Consider the following 2,618-nt stretch of genomic DNA (forward strand, 5'->3'; position numbering starts at 1 on the left):
TTTTGAAGCGGTTGGTTACGGGAGATGAAAAGTGGATCGTCTACGATAATTTAAAATATTGTAATCTAAATTTATAATTAATCCATTATTTTTTATATTATTTTCTATTTAGCAGACATACCTTGCGTAGGTGTCCATGCTAATCTTCGCTATTTCAATTTCAGTATAAAATTGACTCATCATACATACTGTGCAATAAAAATTAATAAAGACCTCTACGCAAGATATGTTGTTAACTTATAATTTACTTATTTAAAATATTGTTATCTGAATATANTTGTTATCTGAATATATAATTACTCCAGTATTTTTTATATTAGTTTCTATTTGGCAGGCATACCTTGCAAAGGGATCTATGCTAATTTTTACTTTTTCAATTTTAATTTAAGGTGGATTCATCATATATATTTTAGTAAGGTAAAGATTTAATACTTATATTTAATAACATGTTTTAATTCCACAGAGATATATATATTTTTTCATATTTAAATATATTTTATATTTAAATATTATATTATATTTATTATAAAATATTAAATATTATATTATATATTTGGTTTTTATTTTAATCTTGAAACTGAAATTTTTCGCCTTACTAAAGTATGTGTGATATGTCAGACTAAAGTATGTGTGATGTGTCAGACATCATCATCTCCAATAAACGTCTGAGTTCAAATATTTTACATAATTAAGAATAAATAACACTGTATAAAAACTTCAAACATCATGTTTTTAGTGCAAAATGTACAAATGAAGAAGGTAAATATGCAATTGATACACCTGGGTGGGTATGCAGTTAATCCTGATATGCTACCAGAGGAATATGCTCTTGATGAAAACAAAGAACGTTCCATAATGGAGCCAAAATCTTTGGAAGATCCCATACATCAAGAATTGATATCGATATTAATCCAATGGATCAATTATAAGACTGATCAGCAAATTATTATGAGAGACATTGTGGAAGATACTGATGATGGACAAGTGTTGCAATAACTTTTAGGTATATTAATGTGTGCAATTTGAAAGACAACTCTACCCAAGGTAGATTTTCCCAATGGGATAAATTTTATATACTTATATTATTTTTACTTCAGAGAAGCTAACTGGAGAAAAACTGGATTTACCTAAAGTAAGCCAATCAGAAGAAGGACAGAAACATTGCTGTAGTCTTATCTGTCGCTAATCGCGTACTGGACCGTTATCCACTTTACAAGTGGAGCGTTGAATCTGTACACACAAAAAAACATTGTTACAATCTTGCATCTTTTAATCAGCTTAGCCCGACTTTTCCGTGCTTCTATTAGATTACCAGAGAAAATTTCTGTTCAAGTGATTATGATACGTAAGAAGGAAGGTTAACTGATACACAGAATAGTAGGAGAAGAAGTGACAACAACTTATGACGATTTAGGTATGCGTTGTGAACGTGATGCATTTGATACTCTTTTCGATCACGCACCTGATAAATTGATTGTTGTTAAGAATGTGAGTTCTTTAAACGATTTTATAATTGCGATTTTTCACCATCCTTCTTTCATTGATGATACTATCTGTTTCTGTTCTTTCAGTCGTTATCGTGACATTTGTAAATAAACACTTGAGCAAAATCTATTTGGAAGTGACTGATCTAGATACTCACCATGATGGTATCTTCCTGATGCTGCTGCTTGGTTTTTTGGAAGGGATTTCTGTGCCACTGGGTAGTTTTCATTTGACACCACAGATCATTGATCGAATGGTTCATAATGTTTCGTTCGCGTTTGACATTATGCGAGACATCAGGCTACCAAAACCCAAAGCTCGTCCTGAAGGTTTATAGTTTTTCAACCGTGAAAAGTCATGAGAAAAATCTCTATACATGCAGTTTTTTTGCAGATATCGTAAAATTAGATCTTAAGTCTACGTTTCGCGTGTTATATAATCTTTTTACGAAATACAAAGAAATAAATTGATGATATTAATCTCGACAAGCTTTCATGCAAATACGTTTTTACGCATTGAAATATTGAATAAATTAATTACACTAACATCTAATTATGATATATAAATTTATTTTTGTGCACTTCCATTAAAAGATTGTTTATATAAAGTGTTTAATTGAATAGCGAAAAGTGAAATGTTAAATAGAACACACAACTATATATATGGTGAACTTTATATGATGTCTGTATTTTTACATATATGATGTATAATGTAAAATATACACATATATATGGTGTTTGACACAAGACGTATTAACCATTGTATACTTTTAGTTTAGATTAATATTGATAAAAAATCCTATTTTACAAACAACACGCGGAATTTCGAGTTTATTAATGATTGAAAATGACCATATATAAATCATATATTTGATTTATAAGTATGTGATAGCCATTGTACTTAGCGACAACAGAAGTACATTAAACCTCGAACCTTTAATCTGTTGCTAGGTACAACAACTATCATATACTTATCGATTAAACCATTCTGAACAAAAAAATCCTTTACTATTTTTCAAATAACTCATAAATTTTGGAATTATTAATTAATTATTAATTAACCCCTTAACCTATAATATTGTGTAAGACTCGTGGTAAAGAATTCGAGTCAAATATAAGAAACACGAGTTAGGC

General features: G+C 29.3%; 1 pseudogene; it reads left to right on the top strand.

The window, feature by feature from the left end:
- The first annotated feature begins 736 nt into the window (after positions 1-736).
- On the top strand, positions 737-1,955 carry LOC106746137 (annotated as a pseudogene).
- Positions 1,956-2,618: the final 663 nt, after the last annotated feature.

Source organism: Dinoponera quadriceps, unplaced genomic scaffold, assembly GCF_001313825.1.
Source record: "Dinoponera quadriceps isolate SergipeBrazil2010 unplaced genomic scaffold, ASM131382v1 scaffold1899, whole genome shotgun sequence".
NCBI classification, from domain to species: domain Eukaryota; kingdom Metazoa; phylum Arthropoda; class Insecta; order Hymenoptera; family Formicidae; genus Dinoponera; species Dinoponera quadriceps.